Raw genomic sequence first — 27,802 nt, forward strand, 5'->3', positions numbered from 1 at the left:
TCCTTCCCTTCTTTTTATTCCCTACCTCTCTTCCCCTTAATCCTCTTCCTTCCTTTTTCTTCCTTCTCTTTTCTTCCTTTCCCCCTTCATTCCCTATACTCTTGTATCCTTTTTCTCTCTTTCCCAATACCTCTTTTCCCCCTTTGTTCTGTCTCCTTCCCTACCCTTACTATTCCTCCTGTAGTACCTCTCCTCTTCTTTCCTGTCTCCCCTCATCTCCCTTCCCCTCGCCTTCCTTTATCAGTCAATCAACAGGTTTTTACTGAATGCCTTGCACTGTGGCTAGGCCCTGGGGATACAAGTACAAAGAATGCCTAATAAGTAGGAGTTTATGTTCTAATTGGGGAGACAAGTACATATACAAATATATATTGAATAGATGCAAATATATACCCACAGAGTGTTTTGGGGTGGTGGTAGTTTCAGAGGAGAGGAGAGGTATGGGAGATATATTGCAAAGGTAAAATCAACAGACCTTGGCAACAAAATGGATATGAGGGAAAGGGGTGGTGAAGGATAATGAAGAGTTGAGGATGACAGCTAGATTGTGAGCCTGGGTGAACTGGAAGGATGATTAGTACCCTCAACTACCACTGAGTAATAAAGAAATTTGGAAGGAAGGAACATTTAAAGGGGCAGTGATGAGTTCAGTTTTGGGTATGTTGAGTTTAAGATGTCTATAGGACATCCAGTTTGTGATGTCCAATAGGGAGTTATAGATGTGAGACTGGAGGTCAGCAAAGAAGTTAGGGTTGGATAAATAGATTTGAGAGTCATCAGCATAGAGATGGTAATTGGATCTATGATAGTTGTTGAGATCACCAACTGAAATAGTATAGAAGGGGAAGAGAATGGGTCTAGGGCAGAGGTGTGATGATTAGCAGGCTTGACCTGTATGAAGGTGCAGTAAAGGAGGCATAGAAAGAACATTCAGATAGGTAGGAGGGGAACCAAAAGAGAGTAGGGTCCAGAAAACCTAGAGAAAAGAGAATATCAGGGAGAAGAGGGTGAGTGATAGCGTTAAGGGTGCAGAGAGGTCAAAAAGAATGCTTCAGAAAGGGCCATTGGATTTGGCAAATAAGAGATCATTGGCAACCTTGGAAAGAACTAATTCTAGCTATGATTATTACTCCTGCTACTGCTGCTATCCTTAGAAAGACACTACTACTTCTACTACTACTACTACTACTACCACCACCACCACCACCACCACCACCACCACCACCACCACCACCGTTTCAGTCTGAGAGATTGAGACCCATCAAAGACCGGAGTACAGGCTGGGTCGTCTGGAATGAATTCACAGAGTCAAGCGTTCTTTAAGTCAAGGTGGCAAAGATTTATTGTTGTGCTTTTCAGTGGGGAAGGATTCTTAAGGAACCTGTAAGAGACTGAGGATGGAACTAGGGTTTATATGGAAAAGGGCATGGGAAAGGAATGCCAGGGACACTGGTGAGGTAATCTAAAGGTCCAGGTGTCTTTGGGGTCTGTGGATGGGAAAGTACAGGGAGTATACCAGTCAGGGAGGGAGATGAAAGAAGTATGGATCTTTGAAGTCTAGCAGGAGGAAGTGTCCTTGGGCTGGGCAAGGCACCCCTCTCCCTCTGTCTTGATGAGAGAATGCGCTGCAACAAGGGAAAGCTTTCTCACAAGACGGGAAATTACTAAGGAATTGGGAGGCTTCCAGAGACATGATCTGAGGGCTGGGGCCTAAGCAGCCCAGCACTCTTTCACCCAGCTTTGTGTAGCTGCACCAGGGAGAGAGATAAAGGTCATGCTGAGGCCCATGCATGAATAACTGCTAGGCACAGTATCCTTGGGCTGGAGAGTGGTTGTCAGAGCCAGTGTTTGTGAGACTAGGGAGAAATTGGGGTCCAAGTACAAGCACAAGCACCCAAGCACCCCTCACTGCTGCTGCTGCTGCTGCTGCTGCTGCTACTACTGCTACTACTACTACTACTACTACTACCATTGGTATTTTTATTATGATTATCCTAGAGGCAATAGGAAGCCTTGAGTTGATTAAGGGAATCACATTGTCAGATTTGAACTTAAGAAAAATTACTTTGGAAGCAGTGTATAGGATAGACTGGAGAAGTGAGAGGCTTGAGCTAGAGAGACCAATTAGGAGCCTGTTGCAATAGTCTAGGCAACAAGTGATGAGAGTCTGAGCTAAGGTGGTACCTGCATGAGTGAAGAAAAGGGTACCAGAGATGTGAAATAGAAATGGCAAGATTTAGCAACTAACCTAATGGAGGAGAGTGAAGAGTTAGAGATAATCCCTAAGTTAGGATTATGGTGATGCCTTCAACAGAAATAGTGAAGTTTGTTTAAAAAAAAAGATTTGAGAGGGCGAGAAAGATCAGTTATTTTTTAGAGATGCTGACCTTAGATGCCTTTGGAACAATCAGTTTGAAATGCCAATTAAGAAAAAGGTTTTGTGGGACCAAAGATCAAGGGAGAGACCCAGACTGGATGCATACATGCATATACATACATACATACATACATATATACATATATGTATACAAATCAACTCTTAGAAATAATATTTAAATCCATGAGAGATGATAAGGTTACCAGGATATAGAATGGAAAATAAAACTTGAAAAAATATTCTAACTCTTTTTAAAAAACCACTTGTTATTTAATCTGTCTGGGTAATTGAAATCCCATATATATTCCCATATTATATTCATCTCAGAATCTTTCAAATTATTAGTTGGCATCAGAGTTTAACTGGCATATTGTTTACATCACTTTACTTTTTGTTTTTTTGTATTACAACAGCAGTAAACATTGTCTTTTTGTCTGTGATGGGTAACTGTTAGGGAAACCTCAACCTCAATACATTTTAACTTGCTTTTTAATACATATTTTAACTTATCTTCCTTTCATATTGTCCATCACTAATACCAGTCCCTTTGTAATGAAGTCTCACTGTTGAAAGAAATATTTTGACTTTACAAAGTCAAATATTAGAACATAATTATACTTTAAAAAAAAGTCTAAACCCATTGTTAAAACAGTCTTTACCAATAAGGTTCTTCTAAGTTGAGATTTGTATAAAAAAGAGTGATTGTAATGTATTAGTTTTAATACCGGTTACTCTAGAAGCTGATGTAAGAGACAACAAAGTAATTGGAGGTATTAATAGTTTTGAAAGTTATGTTGATTTTTCTGTATGTCATAAGGCATATGCACCTTCTTATTCACAGACCTACATGACAGTGTTAACAGTAACGTGATTTCTTAAGGGGAATTTTTCAAAAGCTGCCTTTTGTATCTCCTGTTTCTTAATTTTATTATTTGTCATTTTGTGATTTTTTTTCTTAAAATTTTTTTGAGTTCCAAATTTTTTTCCTCTAACTCCTCCCCCTATCCATCGAGAAACCAAATAATATGCTACCCATTAGACATGTGAAGTTAATGCGAAACAAATTTCCATATTAGGCATGTTGCCAAAAAAAAAAAGAGACAAGAAAACAAAATGAAAATAATATGCCTCAGTCTACTCTGAGTTCCTCATTCCTTTCTAAATGTGGATAGCAGTTTTCTTCGTGAATCCTTAGAAGTTGTTGTGGATCACTGTATTGCTCCAAGTAGCTGAGTCTACTGTTATTGTGTCCAGTGTTCTCCTGGTTTTGCTTACTTCACTTTGCATCAGTTCATATAAAGTTTTCCAAGTTTTTCTGAAACCATATACTTTATCATTTCTTTTTTTTTTTAACATTTGTTTTTAAAACTTTGGGTTCCAGATTTTTTCCCTTCCTCCCTCCCCTCCTACCCTCGTTAAGAAGGCAGACAACTCAATATAGATTATACATGTGTAGTCATGCAAAACACTTCCGTAGTAGTCATGTAGTGAAAAAGTAAGTATATTTCCCTTAATCCTATCCAGCCCCCCATTTATTCTATTCTCTCTTTTGACCCTATCCCTCCTTCGAAGTGTTTGCTTCTGATTACCCCTCCCCCAGTCTGCCCTCCACTCTAACATCCCCTGCTTTCTTGTCCCCTACTCCCCCTATTTTTTGGTAGGGTAAGATAGATTTCCATACCCAACTGAGTGTGTATGTTATTACCTCCTTAAGCCAAATCTGATGAGAATACAATTCACTCATTCCCTCTCACCTTCCCCCATTTCCCCTCCACTGTAAAAGCCTTGTCTTGTCTGTTTTATGTGAGATAATTTACCCCATTCTACCTCTCCTTTTCTCCTTCTCCCAGTATAATTCTTTCTGGCCCCTTAATTTTATTCTCTAGATACCGCCCCTTCATCTTCAGCTCTCACCCTGTGCCCTCCATCTATCTATCTGTCTGTCTGCCTGTCTATCTACATGTAATTTTCCCCCCAACTACCCTAATACTGACAAACGTCTCATACTTCATCATTTCTTACAGCACAGTAGTATTCTATCACAGTCATATATCACAATTTGTTCAACCATTCCCCAACTGATGGGCATCTATTCAGTTTTTAATTTTTTAATACCACAAAAAGAGCTGATATAAATATTTTTGTACATATAGGTCTATTTCCTTTAATCTCTTTGGGATATAGACCTAGTAGTGGTATTGCTGTGCCAAAGAGTTTGCACAATTTTATCGCCTTTTGGGTGTAGTTCCAAATTGTTTTCCAGAATGGTTGAACTACTTCTCAGTTCTAGTGGTGTCCCTGCATTAGTGTCTCTATTTTTCCAAACCTCGTTAACATCCGTCATTTTCCTGTTCTTTCATATTAGCCAATCTGATAGGTGTGAAGTGGTACCTCAGAGTTTTAATTTACATTTCTCAAATCAATAGTGATATAAAGCATTTTTGGCTTTTTGGCTCAGTTTCCTATTTATTTGAGAAATGAGGCCTTTATTAGAGAAACTTGCTTTTAAATTGAGATTTGCATAAAAAGAGTGATTTTCCCAGTTACCTGTTTACCTTCTAACTTTGTCTGCATTGATTTTATTTATATAAAACCTTTTTAATTTCGTGTAATTAAAATTGTCCCTTTTACCTCTTGTAATCCTCTCATCTCTTGTTTGGCTATAACCTTTGCCCTTATCTGTATATTTGGCAGGTAATTTTCCCTATGTTCTACCAATTTACTTACAGTAATGCACTTTATATCTAAATCACATACCCATTTTGACCTTACATTGGTATATGGTGGAAGATGTTGGTCTATACCTACTTTCTGCCAGACTGCTTTCCAGTTTTTCCAGTAATTTTTGTTGAATAGTGAGTTCTTGCCCCCAAAGCAAGATTTTTGGGTTTGTGAAACATTAGGTTACTGTGGTCATTTACTTCTTTATATTATATACCCAATCTATTCTACTGATCCACCACTGTATTTCTTATACAATGCCAGATTGTTTTGACCATGACCACTTTGTCATACAGTTTGAAATCTGGTACTGCCAGGCTGCCTTTTTTTCCCATGATTCCTTTGATATTCTTGACCTTTTGTTCTTCCAGATAGATTCTGTCATTACTTTTTCTAACTCTAAAATTATTCTTTTATAGTTTGATTGCTATGGCATTGATAATAATTATTAATTAACAGGTAGAATTATAATTTTTTAAAATATTAGATTGGTCTGTCCATGAACAATGAATATTTTTCCACTTGTTTAGATCTGACCTTAGTTGTGTGAAGTATCTTGTAATTATATTCATATATATGCTTTGTGTGTCTTGGAAGGTAGACTCACAAGTATTTTATACTGCATACCATTATTTTAAATGGAATTTCTCTTTCTATCTCTTCCTGGTGTGTTTCATTAGTAATATTTAGGAATGTTGACGCTTTATGTTGGTATATCTTATATCCTATAATTTTGCTGAAGTTATTAATTATTCTGACTAGTTTTTTTAGTTGATTCTCTAGGGTTCTCTGAGTATGCCATCATATTATCTTCAGAAAGTAATAGTTTTATTTCCTTGTTGGTTATTTTCATTCTTTCAGTTTCTTTTTGTTGTCCTATTGCTACACTTAGCATTTTACTACAATATAGAATAGTAATAATGATAATAGACATTCTTTCCTCACCCCTATGATCTTATTGGAAAGGTCCCATCACAGATAATGCTTTCTTTTGGTTTAATTAGATACTGCTTATCATTTTAAGAAAAGATCCATTTATTTCCCCATGTTTTCTAGTGTTTTTAATAGGAATAAGTGTTATATTTTGTCAAAAACTTTTTCTGCATCAATTGATGTAATATGATTTGTTTTTGTTATTGATATGGTCAGTCATGCTGATAGGTTTCTTAATATTGAACCAGCCCTGCACTCCTGATCTAAATCCCATCTGGTTATAGCGTATGATCTTTTTGATATATTACTGTAGTTTACTTTCTAATATGTTATTTAAAAATTTTGCTTCAATATTTATTAGTGAAATTAGCCAGTAGTTTTCTTTCTCTGTTTTTATTCTTTCTTCCTATATACTTGAGATGCTGTTTTGAATAGACACAAGGAACAGTGTACTTTTAATATATTTTGAAAAGAATTTGTGTCATTTCTCAGACTTCAGGCCTGCTTCACAACAGCTTATAAATTGTCTTCACCTTACTTAGAAACAAAATGTAGATTCTTTTTATTTTTAACATTGCCATCTGTCAGTGAGATTCTAAAACTAAAAGAAGCACCTAAAGTTTGGAACTGCTGAACAATTTTAGGGTCCCCATACTATTATGCATAGAAGTAGGGAGAATTCTCCTTTCGCAGTATTACTGAAATGTTCAATGCTTTGCTTCCATGGAAAGAAAAACAGCATAATGATATCAGTATTGTGCTACAAGATCACTGTGTTTGTGGATGGTGCTGCTTTAATTAATAATAATAATCCACAGTTTTATAGCATTTTAAGTTTTGCAAAGCAAAAAGAAAAGTGAGTTTTCTTGAAGTTGTGGTTTTTTGTTTTTTGGGGGGTTTTTTGCATTTATCTGTTGGGGAGATAGGCATTAGAGGAAGATCTAGTTAGCATTGCTATGCATTTCCTAAATTTGTTGGGAAAGCAAATAATATTTTTGAATAAGGAATAATGAAGTAACAGGTTCTTATTTAATCATATCTTTTTTGAATTGTACCTTTACGATCTCCCCTAGAACTCATTTTTTCTTTCTTTTTCTCTCTTCCCTTCTTTTACTTCTCTTCCTCATTATTCTTATCTTCCCTGCCTAGTTTCCTTTCCTTCCTCTTCTACCTTCCTTCTTGCTGCCTCCCAGGAGCGTGGGCAGTTAGAAGTATGAAAAAGATGACAGTTCTGGCTTTTTATTAAGTTCCATGGAGGAGGAAGAATTTTCTTACATTAAAAGCTTCCATTAAAGAAAAGAAAACATACTTAAACTCTATGTGGTAAAAAGAAAACTGTCTTCCTTGTTTTTTTTCTCTTGGATGCCATCTTTCTTCTTTGTCATAAAACAGAGACCAGTGTTTATTTTGCAGTTTTATATGTATGCCATTTAATATAAAATCTTCAAAATACTTTCAAATTCTGAAGCATTTTGTTGAAGAAAATAAAAGGATTTCATCATAGAATCATAGATTTATATTTGTAATGAGGTCTTAAGAGGACTTCTAGTCTAGTCCCCTTGTTTTATAGAAGAGGAATTGAGGCCTAGAGAGATTAAGTGACTTGCCCCAAGTCCCTATGGGAGGGAAATAAGATAGAATTTGGAGCCCCCGAATCTGACTCCAACTCTAGCAGCATTTCCATTATAACATAAATAAAGCCAACAACAACAACAACAAAAATCTTCAATTTCTCAACCCATTTTTTTCTGTAACTGCATGAAGAAACTTATTAAATCAGTAAATTGATTTCTTTGTCAATTTGTATTTACTGGACTTTAAAGGGTATATGATTTTTTTCTTTTTTGAAGTAAAGAACTATTCCAAAGCTGCTTTCCACCACCTCCCCGTAACCTAAAATAAACTAGAATGTATTGAATGAATAACTTAGAAGGGATATTTTTTCTTTTTATTTAAATACCCTTTGAAGTACTTATACATGTTTTGTGATAATGTAGAAGAGGCCCTATGTTCTTCCATTAAAATGTCACATAGTTTTGCAAATGAAACCATTTTTACACAACAAAACCAATGAAAATAAAATTAGAAAGAAAATAGGCAAATGGGATTAAAGTTTTGCAGCAAGTTTTTCTAAAGTTTTTTTAAAAAGTAAATTTTATTTTCTCAGAGATCTGCCTTCTCTCCTTTCCATCTTCTCCCTACCCCCTCACTCCATCACTCCCCAGCCCCTAGACCCGTGAGAAAGGAATAAAAATAAAACCCATTGCAAACATGTATAATCAAGAAAAATAAATTCCCTCATTGGCCATGTCCAGAAACAATATATCTCTGTCTGGACGCTGACTCCATTGTTCTCCACCAGGGGAAGGGTAGCATGTTTTATCATGAGTCTTCTGGATTTGTGGTTGGCCTTTGTGTTGCTCATCTTTCCTAAAAATTTCAAAATTGTTTGTCTTTATAATTTTATTGTTGTATAAATTATTCCTTCTCACTTCACTGTGTGTTAATTCATAAAAATCTTGCCAGGTTTCTGTGAATTATCTTCACCATTTCTTAGAGCACAGTAGTATTCTATCATATTAAAACAACCATTCCCCAATTAATTCCCAAATTGATGGGTATCCCTACCACTTCCCATTCTTTGCTGTCACAAACTACATACTACAAATATTTTTGTACATATGGGTCCCTTTCCTCTTTCTTTGATCTCTTCAGGGTATACACCTAATTATGGGTCAAAGGTTTTGTACAACTTAAAAGCATTTTTTTTTTGGTTAGGCAGTGGGGTTAAGTGACTTGTCCAGGGTCACACAGCTAGTAAGTATTATGTGTCTGAGGCCATATTTGAACTCAGGTTCTTCTGAATACAGGGCTGGTGCCCTATCCACTGCTTCACCTAGCTGCCCCTTAAAATCTTAAGTGTAGTTCCAAATTGCTTTCCAGAATAGTTGAATAAGTTTGCCATTTTACCAGCAGTCCTGTTGGCATTGGTTATTTTGGTTTTTTGTTATTGGTTATTTTTCGTTTTTATTAATTTTGATAGTCTGAGGAGTGTGATGTGGTGCCTTAGAGTTGTTTTAATTTGTATTTTTGTAGTTATTAATGATTTAGAACATTTTTTGATTTGGCTGTTGGTGTCTTGGATCTCTTCCTCTAAAAATGGCCTATTCATATCTTTTTACTTTTTATCAATAAGAAAATCTTGATATATTCTTATAAGAACCTCTTATTCTTATACGTTTAATTTACCGTGCTAGAAAAACTTGCTGCAAAACTTTAATCCCATTTGCCTATTTTCTAATTTTATTTTCATTGGTTTTGTTTGTGTAAAAATGGTTTAATTTTATGTAATCATAATTATCTACCTTCTGATCTTCCTTGTCTCTTATTTGGCTTTGAATTCTTCCCTTAGCCATACATCTGACAGGTAATTTCTTCCTCTTCTAATGTGTTTATAATGTCACACTTTATGTATAAGTTAGTTACCCATTTTGAGCTTACCTTTATATATAGTGTGTGATGTTCTGCCAGACTGCTTTGATTTTCTTCAACAAAATACTTCAAATATGATAAGAGCTTACTATTTGATTATTCATTATCTCTTTTGCAACTCCTATTCTCAATACAGATAATCAAGAATTGACACCTGAACTTCCTCACATACAAGACAGTATGTAACAGAAAGCCACTGAGCTTGCACAAAAAAGAAACACCAGGATGGTACGAGATCTGATACTGCCAGGCCCCTTTCCTTCCCACTTTTTTTTCATTAATTCTTTTGATATTCTTGACCTTTTGTCCCTCCAGATACATTTTGCTGTTAATATTTTTTTTCTAGTTGTATAAAGTAATTCTTTGGAGTTTAATTGGTATGGCACTCAATAGGTAAATTAATTTAGGTAGTATTTTCATTATATTGGTTTGGCTTATCAGTGAACAATTATTATTTCCCCACTTATTTAGATCTACTTTTATTTGTGTAAAAAGTGTTTCTTAATTTTGTTCATGTAGTTCCTGTGTGTCTTGGCAGGTAGTGTTTCATTCTATCTCTAGTTATTTTAAATGAAATTTCTCTTTCTATCTCTTCCTGTTACACTTCATTGGTAATATACAGAAATGCTGATGATTTGTAAGGTTTGAATTTCTATCTTGCATCTTTGTTATTTATAAAAGTATGAAATGTCCAGATTAATAGAAAAAGAAATAGAGGACTTAAAACGAAATTGAACTAGTCATAAAAGAACTTAAAGTGTGTTAATTTTTTCTCTCTTTTTTTTAGTTGACTCTCTAGGGTCTTAAGTTAACCATCATCATCTGCAAGAAGCAGTCACTTTGTTTCTTCTTTGCCTTTGCTTATTCTTTTGGTTTCTTTTTCTCCTCTTATTGTTGTAGCTAACATTTGTAGTGCTATTATATTCAGTGATAATGGTGTTAATGGACATCTTTACCCTTGACCTCACTGAAAAAGCTTCTAGTTGAAAATTATTACAGTTACTATGCTGGCTCTTAGTATTAGATACATATTGCTTAAATTAAAGAAAGATTTTTTTATTCCTATCTTTCTGATTTTTTTTAACAGTAATATGTATTGTATCTTGTAAAGCCTTTTCTGCATCTAGTAAAACAATCATGATTTTTGTTGTGCTTATTAATATTATGGTCAGTTATGCTTATGGTTTTCCTAATATTGACCTAGTTCTACATTTCTTGCTCTAAATCTAGCCTGATTATAGTGCATAATCTTTATGACAAGTATTGTACTTGCTAGTATTTTATTTAACATTTTTACGTTAAGATTCATTAGAGATATTGGTCTGTAGTTTTGAGGGCTTTTTAAAAAACTGTTTTAACTGTTGTTTAGGTATCAAACCCATATTTGTGTCAGAGAAGGAATTTGGAGGGACCCTTTTCCTTTTTTTGAACAGTTTAGTATTGGAATTCTTCTTTAAATATTTGGTAGAATTTGATTGTAAACCCATTTAATCCTGTTTTTTTATTTGTACACACGTGCACACCCCCTTCCCCTTTGTGATTTCTTTAATGAGTAGTTCAGTTTCTTTCTCTAAGATTTAGTTTTTTAAGTTCTCTATTTCTTGTTCTATATAATCTGGATAGTTCATATTTTTTGTAAGTAATCATCCATTTAATTTAGATTTTCAATTTTAATGCTGTATAATTTGATGAAATAGTGCCTAATAATTCCTTTTGCATCTTCTTCATTGGTTCTGAATTTACACTTTTCATTTTTGATACTAGTAGTAGTTTTCTTAAATCAGTTTAACTAATGGTTTATATATTTTGTTTTTTCAAACAGATCTTATTCTTATTTATTCAGTTTTACTAATCTCTTCCTTGATTTTCAGGATTTATCTTGTGGTGATTAATTGTAGATTTTTAATCTGTTGGTTTTCTAGTTTCTTTAGTTGTATGCCTAATTGGTTGGTCATCTCTTCCTCTCTTTTATTGATGAAAGTGTTTTCACTTAAAAACTTTATCCTAAGGACTACTTTAGCTGTATTCTCAAAATTTTTGCTTGTTATCCAGTTGTTGTTATTATCTTTAATGAAATCATTGATTATGTGATTTATTCTTTGACTCACCCATTCTAAGGGGCAGATAGGTGGTAAGAGCACCAGTCCTGGAGTCAAGAAGACTCAATTCCAGCCTCAGATGTTTACTAGCTTTGTGATTCTGGGCAAGTCATGTTATAACCCCTGTTTCTCTCAGTTTCCTCACTGGGTTGTTGTGAGTATCAAATGAGATAATAATTTTTAAGTGTTCAGCACATTGTAAATATGATATAAATGTTAGCTGTTGTTATTATTATTATAGGAGCTTTTTAGTCTCTAATTAGTTTCTCATCTTTGCTTCAGATGCCCTTTGTTATATATTTTCTTGCATTGTGGTCCATAGAAGATGTGTTTAATATTTCTGCTTTCTTTTGTTTGCAGTGCTTTTATTCCCTAATACATAGCCATCTTTTGTGAACATGCCATGCATAGCTGAGAAGTACGTGTGCTTCTTTTGAATTCTTTTTTAGTAATTTCCAGAGTTCTACCATATCTTGCATTTCTAAAATTCTTCTGAAGTCCTTCACTATTTTTTCGTTTATTTTAAAAAATTAGATTCATCTAGGTCTTGGAAGGGTAAATTAAAGTCCCCCACTATTATAGTTTTACTGTATATTTCTCCCTATAACTCATTTAATTTTTTCTTAAAGTATTTAACTGCTCTGCCATTTGATGTACATATATTTAGCATTGGTATTAATTCACTTTCTATGTGACATTTCAAGAAAATGTAATTTTCCTGTTTATATCTTTTAATTAAGTCTATTTTTGTGGTGCTTTGTCTGAGATCGTGATTTCTACCTCTTTCTTTTTTTAATTGCAGCTGAAGCATAATAGATTTTGCTCCAGTCTGTTGTTTTGACTCTGTGCACATTTTCTGATTTATATTTGTTTCTGACAAACACTGTATTGCTGGATTCTGCATTCTTATCCATTTTGCTCTTCTTCCATTTTTATGAGTGTTTATCCTATTCACATTTGGGGTTGTGATTTTAATTGTATATTTCCCTCCATCCTCTTCTCTTATACTTTACTGTCTCTTTCTTTTCTATCCTCTCTTTAAGAATTGTTTTGCTTATTACTAATTCCTCTCTAAATTTACTATTCCTTTGCTTTTTCTCAGACAACAAACTCCAAATCCTGATTTTCAGCATTTTCACAGTCTGTCCTCCATACCTGTAATTCTTTTCTTCTCATCTAGCTTCCCTGACTTCCTTCAAGTCTGAGTTAAAATCCCACATTTTGTAAGAAACTGTTCCCAGTCCTCCTAAAACTTTGTGCCTTCCTTATGGGATTATCCGCACGTTATCCTTTGTATATTTTGTTTGTACATAATTGATTGTATGTTGTTTTTTCCATTTGGTTGTGAGCTGCTTGAGAGCAGAGATAGTCCTTTGCCTTTCTTTGTATCCCCAGCACTCAGTATCATGCCTGGCACATAGTAGGTGCTTAATAAAAGCTTGTTTGTTGATTTACTGACTGATTTGATCAAGTTTTGAGGGGAAATGTTTGTTGTTTTAATTCTTTTAAATTAATTTTCACGACTTAGCCAGCTTAGAAACTACCCTCTGTAAGTTTCCTTCAAGGCTCAGCTCAGGGGCTAACTTTTATTCTACAAGAGATCTCTCCTTCCTTCCCCAACCTTTGTTAGTGCTGTCCCCCTTATATCAAGAAATCACTTTGCATTTACTTGGCATATACAGTGTATTTCCTTATCTGTGTACAAGTTTTGTTTTTCCTGGTAGAGTAGAAAGTCTTTGAAGGCAAAGAGTATTTGATTTTTAATCTTTTTTATCGCTAGTTTCTAGCATATTTGATATAATTTATATTCCTTGTTGTATCCCTTTTTGTATCATTTATATTTCCCAGTTCTTCCCTTAGCACCCTTCAATGAGCAGTCCCTAATTACTAAGATAAAAAAAGAGGAAACCCCCCCCCAGCAAAACTCACCTATATATCAAAAAAGTCTGATTGTATACATATACAATATACCATACCCATAGTCCTCTATCTCTAAAAGGAAGAGAAGGGCAGATCTTTCATTGTTCTTATTTGGTAAAAGCCTTGACTTTTTTATACACACACATAGACACATATACAAGGACCAATGTATTATCTAAAAGCCATGACTGGAAAAAGAAAAAGAAGAACACGGCCATCATATTTTAAGAAATCATAAAACAAAAACATGTAGTAACAAATATAAATATATACAATATACTTACTCATTTGTTTTTCAATTATCTAGCACCTTTTTTCCTTCCTTCTCACTGCACTTGTAGAAAATCCAAAACCTTCTAACAAATTAGCATAATCTAGCACCACTTATTTCCACATTGTTCCAGACTTAGGGTTTGTTTTGCTTACAACTAATTCCTTTCTGAATCTACTTTCTCTCTTATTCTTCCCTTTCACTGTCCTTGTTCCCAGCTGTTTCCCTGTTAAGTTCACATTAAACATTTTGTGTTTGTGTGTGTATGTGTCCTATGCTGTTTTTGACTAGTGTAGATGAAAGTGAATTTCACTTGATGCCTGCATCCCCCCTCCACCTTATACATTTGTGAAGACTTGTATACCTTATTTCTGTGAGAAAAGTTCCTCCCTCCTCCTGCTTCTTTAATGTATCCCTTTCCCCTTCCTTTTCGCCTCTTCTTTCAAGAAAATCAAAATATTTTAAAAAATGCTGTCAGGCCCTTTATCTTATTGGACTTTATGACTCCTGATGACATTAGGATTCCAAAGGGACCCTTGGATCACCCTCTTCCACTTCTATTAAACTGTAAATAGTTCATCCTTCTGCATTCTCTTCCAGTTACTACTTTGTGTCAACCTTTTAAAGTTTCTCTTGACTCCTGTTTGGTTGTTTTTTTTTTCCAAAGTTTCTGTTCAGTTCTGGTCTTTTCTTCAGGAATGCTTGAAAGTCTTCTCTCTTGTTGGAGGTCTACTTTTTCCCCATCCAGGATTATATGCTAGTTTCCTGGGTAAATTACTGGCTGTTGGCATGTATCTTTTGCCATTTGGAATATGACTTAACTTACTCTCTTCTCCTTCAGAGCAGTAGAACTAATTCTTATAGAATTTTGACTTCTTTATTTGTGGCTATTTTTTTCCTGAAAACTCTGGATTTTGGGAATTTTTTGTTTTGGGCTTTCTTCACAGGGTGCTTAGTGGATTGTTTCTACTTTTTCTTCACTTTCTGGTTCTAAAAGATCTGGGCAGGGGTTTTTCTTCATTTTGTTTTTGTTTTATGATTCCTTGAAATGTTTTAGTCATCACCTTCAGATAGTCCATTGGTTTTCCAACTGTTTTCTGGGTCAGTTATTTTTAATATAAGATAACCTTATATTTTCTTCCTTTTTTCCAATCTTTTAATTTTGTTTCAATATTTTTTATTGTCTCATAGAATCATTAACTTCTATTTGGGCCATTCTACTTTTCTTTCTTTTTTTTTAAAAAATCTTTTTTTAAATTTTAGACTTAAATACTAAAACCCAAATATACAAAAAGAAAAGGGAAAGAAATATATCATAAACTTAAATATTAAAACTTAAATACAGAATAAGAAAAAATATGTCATGTTCACAGCAGAATGTAAGGGAGGATTCAAAATATATAGCAATAAATTTCCATTTCAAAATACTACACATTGTATTGAGAGCTGCATCTTTTCTTTGTTTCATTGTAAATTTTCTTTTCTTTTCTCCTGTGCACTTTTTACTCTGTTCTTCCCCCTGCTCCCACTACAATTAAGTGTGGATATATTTAGATCTAAATACATATACATGTACATATGCATATACATACACATACACACACATACATATATACATACATATATAAACATATACTTTCCCTGACAAATTCTACTCCTGATCTTTGTTTTTATATTGTATCTTTTATTTCCTACCCTCCTGACACCTCTACTTTACTTCTACCCACTACCTTACCCTCCTATTACTTAACCTACCCCACCAAAGATCTCTCCCTTATCCTCCCATTCCCGTGAATCTGAGCCCCCCTCTATAGCCCCGTTTGACCTATTCTCTCACCTTCCTCTCTAGAGATCCTTCCCTTATCCTCCCCATATCCCCTTAGCATTTTATTTCTTTCTGAATTTAGAAGACTTTTATACTCTTCTAGGTAAAGGTACATATTGTTCCCTCTTCAGCCCATTCCTGATGAGAGGAAGTTTCCAGAACTAACAGCCCTCTTCCCCCATCTAATTGTATATCCTTCCCCTCACACCTCATTTATATAAGATAATTACTCTCTTTAGCTATTCCTAAATAGTTTTAGTTTTAAAAATCATGTACTCAGGTCTATCCCAGTCTTTCTTATGAGCTACCCAATTACTAATAGTAATCTTAGACATACATTTTACATATATAAGAGGTAAACAGTCTATTTTTGTATTTCTCTTGGCTCTTTTACATCAAATCTTCAGGTTTTTTTCTTTTAACTATGTCCTGAAAGTCTGATATTCATTAAATGTCCATTTTTTTTTTCAGGATTATGCTTAGCTTTGCTGGGTATGATATTTTCGGACAGAAACCCATTTATTTTGCTCTTTGGTATGTAGTGTTCCAAGACCTGCAGTCTTTTAGTGTTGCTACTGCTAGGTCTTGTGTGATTATAATTGTGGTACCACCGTATTTACATTGTTTTCTTCTTGTTATTCATAATCTTTTATCCTAGAAACTTTAATAGATCATATGGGCATTCTGTGTTTTTCTTTGAGACTTTGCTTGTAGATATTTTGAAGTTTCTCTTCTCCTCTAGTTTTGTGTCTTAGAATATATAATAGCTCTGTCTTTTTTTTTCTTTATTCCTTGTTGAGAAAAGGAGCAACTGTGATGAGGCCCCATTCCCTTATTGGAGACTAAGTCTCAGATCCCATCTTAGAGGAACTGAGGCTGTAATGCCATGGAGGCCCAGTCCCAGATCGTCCCTCCAGGATACACTGAGACCCTGCTCCTCAACTTTGGTAGAATCTCAGATTCCCCTTCCTCTGGGGATTGGTATCAGAGCAGTTGGGCTAAGGCCCCCTTCCTTGCCTCTTGGACTGAGTCCAGGGTCTTCCCTTCCCCTATTCATCAGACCTGGCTGAGGCCTTTCTTAGCCCTTGGAAGCTGAGGCCAAGGGTTTCCCTATTCTTTTCCCTTCCCCTGTGATCAGGGATCTGCCTGTGCTAAAGACCTTTTCCTGGCCCTCAAATCAAGTCTGAAGGCCTCCTCCATTTGCATGCTGATCACCTTTTTTTCATATTCAGAGCCTGTGTCAAAGGGGGCTGAGTCATGGAGTGGTCTTGAGAATTGAGCTGTACTTCTTTCTCCTAGTCATTAATTCTCCTAGTCATTAAGTTGTCATTAATTAACAGCATTCAGTTTTTATTGTTGTGTTGTTGCCCTTTATATTTACATTATTGTAGTCATTTTGTGTAGTTTTCCTGCTTCTACTTACTTCACTTTGCATTAATTCGTGTAAGCCTTCCCAAGCTTCTCTAGATCCATTATCTAATGTTTGTCTTCTAAGTTGCTATAAGTATTTTTGTGTATACTCATTCTTTTAGTGATTGGCCCTCTTGTACATTCTTAGCAGTGGAATCCCCACATCAAAGCATGGGCATTTTAGTTGCTTTCTTCACCTAATTCCTAGTTGCTTTTCCAAAATTGTTGGACCATTTTATAGTGCTACCAAACCCTCTAATGCTAACTATTCCCATTTTAAAAAATCTTTCATAATTTTCTGTTTATGAAATGGAACTTTGGAGTTATTTTGACTTAATTTTTCTTATTATTAGTGATTTGTAGCAGTCTTCCTATGGTTCTTAATAGTTTGCATTTCTTTTTTGAACTCTTTGATAACCCAGTGGACTGCTAACTCTTGGAGTATGGTTTTTGATTTTACATATTTGTTAGTTACCTATATATTTTGGATATATTATGCTCATCAGAAACTTTTATATTCTACTACCCTTTTTCATTTACACAATTGCCCATTGTTATTCTTTTCTAGTCAGTAATGGAGAAAATCTGTGAAAATGGTGCAATTGTCAAGCATACTTTTGCATTTTCTATGAAGAGATATTATTATTTTAATCATTCTTTTAATTAAGAATTGTGATATTTCTCAGAAACATGGTTCTTCCCTTCAGAGTTGGAAGGTCCAGATATCAAATGTTCAGTTGTCCACATTCCAAGACATCATCGTTGAACTGGTCCTAGATTGTTTCCATGTTATCTCTTAAGCTGTTATAGTATATCAGTTTATTAAAAGGCTATGCATGTTAGGCATCTGTGTCCCAAATTATTTGAGATATATTGATCAATTAAGGATAATTAAAGCATATCTCTTGACTCTAATGAAATTGACTTTATGGATAATGGTAAACCAGAGTTCAGACTGAATTCATGTTAAAGGGCTTGGGGACATGTTTGGAAAAATAAAACCAGTTGTTTATTCCTGATGTGAAAATTGGAAGATAAGCATTGTTTTCAGATGGATAATGAAGATATAGATTAAAATAATAATTTGAATTATCAGCTGCCCAGAATATATATGGAAATGGCACTTTTTTTTAACTAAATTTTTTTTCCTGGAAATTACATTATAAAAGGAAGAAAGATGGGAGAGGAGAACGTAAGGAAGGTTTGTGGAGTTGTTTATTTGGTTTTGTTTTGTCTTAGGCACCCTTTGTATTGCTGTAATTAGGAGCGGAAGAAGTGGGAGTTTGCTAACCATACGATTGAGAATCTTGAAAAACAGTATCGCTCAAAATGCCAACCTTATCCAGAATAATTGCTAACCTGTTCACCGATTACCTGATAATTAATACAGCTTCCTAGAAGGCCTAAAAATCATCTTACATGGTAGTTTAGCCAGCAGTATTGTATCTCAGTGTTTATTGACCTAATGTTATATTAGAAATGTGTAGAAAATTGGTTGTTATTTTCATGTAATAATGTAAGTTGGTGTTGCTTAACTATTCCATTATTCTATTTTATCTTCATTATGAGGAATTAGGAATTATTATTTGGGAGATGAAGGAATGAGTGACAAAATAGGAAATTTTAGTAATGTAAGATAAAAGATATCAATATAAATTTATTTTTTTAAATAATGTAAGTCTTGTCCACATTGATTTCACTTGCCCTATAGTCAGTTTTCTCCATGTTTCCTTTGATTAGTGATTGGGATTTTCCTGTTGCTTTTTTTAGATGATAACCTATTCTTTTGTCATTTTTAGGAAACTTAGAACAAGGAATAGCAATGTCCTTGCTTTTTTAAAATTTTTAATGGATATTTCCCTTTCTTGTCTTCCCCACCATAGCACTCTCCTGGGTCACAAAGAAAAACACTTAAGGCAACTCAATTGACATGGTAACTGAATCTGATGACATATACAAATTTGACAACTGCAGTCCCTCACCTTTCTACCAAAAGGGGGGGGGAGTATGGTTTAATTTCTCCAAAAAATGTACCCCACAAAAAAGTACCAAAACATTTATACCAGTATTTTATGTGGTAGCAAAAAACTAGTAAAAGAAATAAATGCCCATCAAAAGGGGAATGACTAAGCAAGTTGTAATGTGATGTAACATAATATTACTATACTATAAGAAACAATGTTCATAAGGAATTTAGAGAAGCATGAAAAGACATATGAGTTGATGCAAAGTGAAGTAAGCAGAACAAAAAAAATAATGTATACAATGAGTACGACAATAGATTTGGAAAGAACTATACCAAAACAATTGAAATTGAATACCATGAAATTAAAATGACCATGCTTGGCCCCAAAAAAGAGATTTGAGAAGTGCCCTCCCTCCATTCTTTGTACATATGGGTGATTATTGATATGAAAAATACATATGATGTAAGATTTTTTTTGAATGTGCTAGTTAGCTTTGCTGAACTGTTTTTTTTTTTCCAGTCTGGGTAAAAATTCTTCGAAGAAAGATAGCAGGCCTGAAGCAGTACATATTTAATAAGCAAACAACTCCTATTATGGTTGTTTGAACTAATGGTAAAGTAATATTCTCTGAGGCTTGTAGACATTAAGATTTTATGGACCTTTACCTGATAGCTTCTAATGCTTAGAGATGGGAGAGTGGAGAGCAACTGTTAGTATACTGAAAAACTTGAAAAATATGACACTTTTAAGGCCAGCTAGATGTGTTGACATTTAAATTTGTAAGATTGAATTAGAAAAATAAGTTATTCTTAGTGCTCTGTGCTTATATTTAGAACACAGCAAAGAATTGTGAAACAAAAAAGAAATTGTATTAATACAAAAATTGTATCACTTATAAATTAAAGAGTATAAACAATACAACTGAAAAGGGAAAATAATGTGCTTATTTATTTCATCTTGTATTATTGTTTTCTTCTACTATTACATAATGATTTATAGATCTTATCACTTCCACTAGATATAGCCTCAATATAATAGCCCTATTTTAATATAACTGTACATGAACCATTTCCATTCTAATCCTTAAATAATATTTAATAAATTCTATTCATCTTTCTTCTTTTGAATAACTCTTGCTTTCTACAGAATTATTTTACCATTGCTTAATTAATTAAACAATTAACTAAATTAACTAAGGGATGTTGTAGAATGCTGTGGTCAATTCATTCATTCTTTATTGACTAATTTTTCTTTACAGTTACTTTTGCTGAATTCTCCAGAGATGCCACCTCTCAGGGCTATGTGAAAATTAGCAGGGGATCTTTTTGTCATTCTATAAAATATGCTAAGCATTTGTTTCAAAATATAGAGCTAATAAATTGAATGAAGTCCATCTGCTAGTAAGGTGTTTTTATATGGCATGTATCTCAGGTTTCTGGGTTTCAGGTGAAAGCCACTGTTACTAGTTGTACAGCCATCCCACAGAAAAGCAAATATGCACTCCTTTTAGTAATCTATTTTTTTTTTAGTTCAGCTGGTTATTTTCAAGATAATTTGTCTCCTGCATAGATTTCTTCATTTTATTGACCTAGGAAATGTGTACGCTAATATAGCACAGGCATAAAAATACTACTAATAGTAGTACTAGTACTACTACTGTTACTACTACCGCCATTTATATAATAAGTACTATGAGCCAGGCACTCTGATAAGCACTTTACAATTATCATCTCATTTGATAAAAGAGAATTAGCTTTGCTTTCACCACTCTCTGATTAAATTTTAGAGTCTTGGCAACTATAGATTAAGCCCTGTTATCTACAGGTATCTCCACTTATAAAGGAATAGGATATCTTATCTTTATAGTGCCTATATTTACTAAATCAAAAAATAGGTTGTCTGCCTTATAGGATTTTTTTAACAGTCCCATTAAAAGTCAACTTTCCTATCTTGTAATTGGAACTGTCCCAGAAAATCTAGAATGTACATTTACTGTATTTAGCTTTCTTATGTTCATATTGGTATTGTCCTTTAAGTTTTCCTTTTTTAAAAATTCACATGATACTTTCCAATTGTGACTCTCCTCATCACTTTTATATTATGAATTGTATATAAAAGGAAGCAAAGAATGAATCATTTTCACCACAGAAGCTTATAGCAGGACATAATATAATTTAAAAAATACTTATTGTCTATTATGTGCAAGGCACTGTGTATAATATGATCTTGGGAGGGCTTGACTTCTGAAAAGGAAAGCACTACAGAAGCTTAGTAGAAATTACCTGTAACAAAGCAAACCACTCACTTTTTATGTCTTTGCTCAAATATTCCCAACTGGTTTTTAAAAGTTTAGTAATACTTTATTTAGGCAGGGTGTAAATTTAGGATGTACAGATCTATCTTAAAAGGCAAGCAACTTGTGTGGAAGTCCTCAGAAACTCACAAATTGAGGGTATTTTAATACAATTTTTATGGTGGTTTCCAAGCCAATGAACAGTTCAACCAATCAATCAGTACAAATTCATTAAGCTTCTACTATATGCCAGCTAATTTCAGTTTGACGTTAATAAAAGCATTATTCACACTAATGTTGCAAAGAAGTAACTTCATAGGTGTGGTGGTAGCTTAGGATCTTTGTAGGTCCTCTAGGATGGGAAATGGATTGGGACAGAACCAATATAACTAAAAGGTAATCGAAAGACATCATTCTCATATGAATACTTATTTTGCAATAATGAAAAAAGTACAAAGACCTTGGAAAATTTTCATTTTTAATATCCAAGAGGAAGGATAGAATACCGAGCAAAATATAAAAAGGCTTTCTAACATGCCATCAAAATAACAATTGTGGCCCAGATATGAAAAGAGCTGAAATCTTCCTCCAGTGTGTTGATGATGATCTAATGAGTCAGCCATTTTACTAGCATTGTTTCCTGTTTGTTTAATAATTTTTCTTTCCTTCTTTGGATCTAGAATGCTATCCTTTTGCATGTTGCTTTCTTTCCCCCAGATTTATAATTTAAATGACTAGGGTGGTAAGCAATAAAAAAAGATTAAAGATGAAGTTACAGATTTCATATTAGTGTTTTCTGAGCAGAAAATTATCACCTGAGTGAAGAGATGGTAATGGGTGGAGCTAGAGGAGTGCAGCCTGTTCTACAAGTCTGAGCTTTAGCAGGGGCGTTCCTTTGGTATTGCAAAGGAGTGTGTGTGTGTGTGTGTGTGTGTGTGTGTGCGTGCATGTGTGTGCGCTGAGAGAGACCGAGCCTGAGCTGGCAACTGTGCTGGTGAGCCAACCTCAGCCCTGATTGCTCATCAGAGAACAAAAGCAGGGCCATGGGAACTCTAACTGAGAAGGGCAGTGCCTGAAAACTGAGCTTGAGCCTAGGAGTACCGTGAAGATTTGACCGGGACAAATCCTGTGGCAGAAATGCCTCTGTAGATCCTTTTAGTTCTTCAGGGTCAGAGTGGAATACACTCTAGATTGATTGCTGTGTGTAATTCAGCCTGGACTAATATTACAGTCTTGATCCTAAAACCTGGACCTGAACAAAAGGTAAGAAAGGGCTTGAGATTTACAAGGCATTCATAATCTTATCTGCATAAACAATTCCCTAGGAATATTTTTAGGTTATGTTCGGTCATATGTTTCTGTGCTTGTTGCTAAGTTGCTGCTCAGTTATTTAATCATCTTGATGTTTCTTGGAGTGTTAATACGAGGTATGTTTGTTGAGAGGGGATCATTTTCCAAAAAGGGTTTTCATCATTGGGACCCAGGAAAATTAGAAAAATCATCATTTTTCTAGGCAGGTTCAGGAAATTAATCATATTTTATTTGATACAAATCAAGTCACTTCCTGGTATTAGGAAGGCATGAAGTGAATGTAGCCTAAACTAATATTTGTTATTTCAAAGATTAAAGGACTATACCTTTTTTTCCCATCGAATAGTTCATGTCTGAAAGTCTTTTTTTTTTTCCAAGAAGGATTATATCTAAGAAAGATACTTGAATTATCGGAACATTAATTATAAGGAAAACAGTATTTTATTTTCTGTTCTGAGCGTTGTGCTTTCTTTTACTTAGAGAGTTAATAAGGAACAGAGAAACAGCAGCATTTCTTACTCTAGAAAATATTAATTACATGTTGTTTTCTCTCTTGCAGATGCTTACCATTAAGTTGGTAGTTTCAGTTTATACAATACTTTCTTAAAATCCTTGAGAATAGTCAACTATTTATTACAATGATGTGGTAACCAGAGTTTTCCTCAGATCAGCCCTGGGTAATGCATGTATAATGAAATAATATTAATAGTTAATTACATTCCAGGAGAATATAAGCATCTTGAGGGCAAGGACTATTTCATAATATCATTGTTATCTCCCCACTGCTTAGAACAGTGCATAGGGAGGCACTTAATTATTTTTAAATTGCATATGTACGTATATAATTTAATCCTCAAAACAACTTTGTGAGGTAGATACTAGAGGGAGCTGAAGATCAGTCTAATTCTAGCCCATTCTTTAAGTCAAGGTCCCAACCAAGTTAGGATAGAAGAATTGTCTGCCCCAGAGCAGTCGTGGCAGGCCCAACCAGACCCTAGTTAGTCCAGGGTTATTGGGAATTTTTTAAGTCCCAAGGCCAAGAGAGAAGAACAAAAGTTTAAGGTCTCTCAACAAATTTTGAAGATTAGATGCTTTTAAAGACACCCATTGTTATCTCAGGTCCTTAATTTTTGGGGAAGGTTAGGATACCTAAAACATGAAATGAGACAAAGCCTTCAGGGAAGATTTCAGGCATTCTTTTTTATTGGGTGCATCTAGCAAGGGAACCAGGGTAAGTCTGTTAATGAGTGAGCCAGAAGAAATGCTCTTGAATCGTAGACACTTATTTTGACCTTCCTTCAGCTTTTTATACACAGTGTTTAATCATAACCCTCATCAGTTAACTTGCTTTTTACATAGGCAAAATAAACTTCTGCCTAAGGAAGCAGTTGTACAAATGGAGATATGTCAGGTTGTCTTAAAATTTAGTATCGCCCAGGTCATGTTGAAATAAAATTATCTGTGGCAATAAAACTCAAATTTGCATAGACTTCTGACATTCATTGAATCTACTGTGATCTGATCGACAGGGCTGAAAATTTCAGGAAAAGGGAGGTAGTTTTTGTGGGACTGAAGAGTTCTGACTTATAAAACTTCATTCCTATACTGAATATATGAGTGAATGCTTTTGGATACATCCCCTTTTGTCTTCAATGCAGCTGGATCCCTGAAGGATGTAAATAATACCATTACATAATTAATGTTAAAGAGACAAGAAAAGAGATGAGCCTCTTGTAACCTTTTGAATAGGTTTTAGTTTGTTGTTGTTGTTTTTTTTTAGCAGTAGAATGTAGAGAATTAATTAAAATCTTGGCCATCTGAAGGAGATATCCCTATTGTTTTTTAAATCTCCAGAAAAAGTGATTCCATAGCCTCCTGGTATATCCCATTTCAGTATTATAACTGCTGTGGTTTTTATTTATCTTTTATTTTTATTCCAACTCATTTTTGTAACTATGAATTCATTTTCCTTTCTTTTGTTTTTGGTAGAAAAGAAATCGGTTATTTTCTTCTGTATAATAACCAAAATGGTACAAATTATCACTTTAAAAATAAAGCTTATTTTTATTATGAATTTAGAAGTAAATTAAATCATTTGCATTAGTTTATTTTTTAATCTAAAATATTTAAAACTAAAAACCAGTGTATATTCATTGTAAGAATTCAGAAGCACACTAGCAGTATGTGATAAATAATATATACCTAGTTACACAACCTTCTGCTGACACGGTGGGGGAAAACATTATGTATCCTGAGAAACTGAATTCACAGTAAGTACATCAAATAAGAGAGCTATACTTGCAGTCCTATAACTAGTGTTGTATTCCCAGTGGATACAAATTTTTGTGGTTGAAAGGACCCAAGTGCCATGTCTTTTTAGTTTGGTAAAATATAGGTTATATTAGTGAGGTCAAGATAATAGTTTTGTTTAACTTTTTCACAGACATTAGGGCAAGTTACAGTGTTATCTAGTATATCCAAACATTTCAGCCAGTCAGTGGCATTACAGTAAAAATAATAGCTGTGTTAGAGACCCTGAAATTGTTGGTGTCTCATTGTGCCTCTCTTTTTACTGAAGTAAACTGTATCTATGTCTGGATGCTTCCTTTATTTTATCTTCTACTACCCTTTTTCATTTACATAATTCCCCCAGTTACTTCTATCTAGTCATTAATGTAAGGAACCTGTCAAAATTCTTCTCAGGAATTGTTGCTTTTGATCAGTCTTAACTAACTCTCAGGTATGCTTTTATTTTTTCTATCAAGAATCATTATTATTTTAATCACTCTTTTGATTAAGAATTGTGATATTTCTCAGAAACATAGTTCCATCCCTTCAAAGTTAGAAGGTCCAGATATCAAATGTTAGTTGTCCACATTCCAAAATGCAGTCCCTGGACTGGTCCCAGATTTCTTCCCTGTTGTCTCTTGCAGCTGTTGCTGTACATCAGTTTATTATATCTGTCATCTGTGTCCCAAATTGTTTGAGCTTTATTGATCAATCAGGGATAATTATAGTATACCTTTTAACTTGAAATCGAATTGACTTTATAGATAATAGTAAACTAGAGTTCAGACTGAATTTATGTCGAAGGGTTTAAGGACATACTTGGAAAAATAAAATCAGATTCTTATTGATTCCTGATGTAAAAATTAGACTATACATTGTTTTTACGTGGATAATGAAAATATGCAATCAAATCATCATTTAGTATTTGAATTTTCAGATACTCAGAACACACACACATATGTATGTATATACAAACATATGTGTATGTATGAGACACTTTTTCTAATCACAGTTTTTTTTCTGGAAATTGAATTATAAAATACATCACATTTTTTCACAGACCATTATAAATGTATTCCTAACCAAGGATGTAGCATCATACGTATGACTACTGATATAGCATAGACAAAGATAAAACTTTATAATCATTTCAATAGTAAAATTATGTTATATCGTATCATATGGACATAAGCGTACCATATAAATGTAACACAGAACACCTAAATTTAATACACAATTTATAATAAATATTAAATACTTAATCAGCAACAATTGTGTTTGCTGCTTGAGGATTCAGAAGGACTTTAGGATATTGGATGGTCCAGAATTTTTTACAAAAGCAAAACAAATTGCCTTCCCCGAGAAGTTTTAATTTAATCAGTTCTTTTTCTCTTGAGAGTTTTCTTCATGGCAAACAGAGAAATTTAAAATAATTCCATTTACTTTACCACTGCATCAAAGTACCCTAGTCTCCTTACTTAAGACTTTGTTGATACCTGTCAAAACATTTTATACCTGTTTAGATTCTTAGGACTCAAAGAGACTTCAGAGATTATGTAAAATTGTGTAGCAGGACTAGATAATCTCAAGATTAGAAATTATCCTACAGAGATTATGTAATTTGCCTTACCTGTAGTCACATTATATATTAGGATGAAGTCTGGGAGAAGTAAGGTATGGGTGTTAGGTAGCTTTCAATGAATATGATTTCTATATTTAAAGTAAAGAGAAGTGAAGATCACCTATTCTCACACTGTCCTTTAACTTAAGTGAAAAAAAATTATGAAGTTATTAATTGGATTTTGTTATAAATTTCTATGATTGACATTTATGGGTGATTATCCATTAAGATGTTTATTAAAATACTTCTATTTATATTTTATTTTAAAAATACTGTAATTTTTTCCTTATACTGCCTTTGAAGAACTAGAAGCAGTAGTAGGTAGAGCCAGGGAAAAGGTCAAGTGTGCAATGAGATGGGACCATATCAAGATTTATAGTTGTGGAGATACCTTATTAGGCATTTCCTCTTTTGGAGAATTTTTGACTTAAACTTCAATAGGTTTTTTTTTAACTGCTGAAGCATTGATATAAAAGGTGAGAAGCAGCAAAGCATAGCCATCTGCCTTGTGTGACCATGAGCAAATCAGTTAACCTCTTAGTGTCTCTGGCAACTGTCCTTATTCAAGTTGTCCATGTATATCAGTGGAGGGAATTCCTATGCAGAGAATTCTCTACATAGTTGAATGCATAGCTCTAGGCCAAAAAATTATTCATCCTTATTTTTAAACACTGATTTAAATATACTCATTGAGAGAGAGTCAGTGACCTTTGGGTTTAAGTCCTGCTTCTGGCACATACTATGTGACTATGGGCAAGTCTCTTAAGACTGTAAGTTGCAAACAGTCTACGTTCAGAAGTCAGCTGTACCAATGAAATCATAGGTCTAATCCCTGTCCTTGTTACTCAGTGACATTCCCCACCAAAACAAAACAAAGCAAAACAAAAACACAAACCAAACCCACCTTATTCAGTTCACGTATGTTTTCATTTTCTCGGCCTGAAGATCATTGAGTTGTATTCCTTGCATTCTCATTCTACACTGTGAATCCAGGTGTGGATAAGAATAGGGAGTAGGGAAGGAGATTTAAGTATATTTAGCTAAATTAGATAGAGGCATCAAAAATGGGCTCCTTTGGTCTCTGTTGCAGATTCAATTCAGTAAGCATTTAATGAATACCTACTGCATGCATGCTACTGTTTTAAGAGCTGAGTGGTATATGAAGTTGAATAAGACATGTCAGCTGCCCACTTGGAGCTTTATAGTCCAGTAGGGGAAATGAAACGTAGACAAATTTAATAAGGTATAGAATATCATAAATTCATAAAACAGG

At 34.1% G+C, this 27,802-nt stretch overlaps 1 protein-coding gene across 4 annotated transcripts in view; it reads left to right on the forward strand.

Annotated features, from left to right (window-relative positions):
* ARHGAP32 (Rho GTPase activating protein 32) overlaps positions 1–27,802 on the forward strand; it is a 359,487-nt gene that overhangs the window by 256,271 nt on the left and 75,414 nt on the right. Inside the window, exon 1 of one of the 4 annotated variants that reach the window (XM_020963789.2) lies at positions 22,293–22,571. The exons of the other annotated variants lie outside the window; for them this stretch is intronic. The gene's annotated coding sequence lies outside the window, so the exon portion shown is untranslated. Of the gene's footprint in view, positions 1–22,292; positions 22,572–27,802 lie in introns of those variants that run through there. 4 annotated transcript variants of the gene reach the window in all.

Source organism: Phascolarctos cinereus, unplaced genomic scaffold (assembly GCF_003287225.1).
Source record: "Phascolarctos cinereus isolate Bilbo 61053 unplaced genomic scaffold, phaCin_HiC Scaffold_726;HRSCAF=1367, whole genome shotgun sequence".
In the NCBI taxonomy this organism is placed as follows: Eukaryota; Metazoa; Chordata; class Mammalia; order Diprotodontia; family Phascolarctidae; genus Phascolarctos; species Phascolarctos cinereus.